Here is a 232-nt window from a genome sequence, read left to right on the forward strand (position 1 = left end):
CAATGAAGATTTGAAGATAAGGATGAAATCATCACATTGATAATCAACAGCTGGAATTATATTTTATCTTGTTAATAATGCTTATCCATGTAAAAGATAAACTTTATCTGTTAGCTAGACTATTTGCTWGAAAGTAGCAATATATAGTTATCTTAGTATTAGCTAACTAGTATAAATAGATGATTAGGTCTATTGTAAAAGAGAGCGCATGTGAGAGAGAAAAAGGCTTTTA

This window comes from Cynara cardunculus (genome assembly GCF_001531365.2).
Source record: "Cynara cardunculus var. scolymus isolate 2C chromosome LG 12, CcrdV1, whole genome shotgun sequence".
Lineage (NCBI taxonomy): Eukaryota > Viridiplantae > Streptophyta > Magnoliopsida > Asterales > Asteraceae > Cynara > Cynara cardunculus.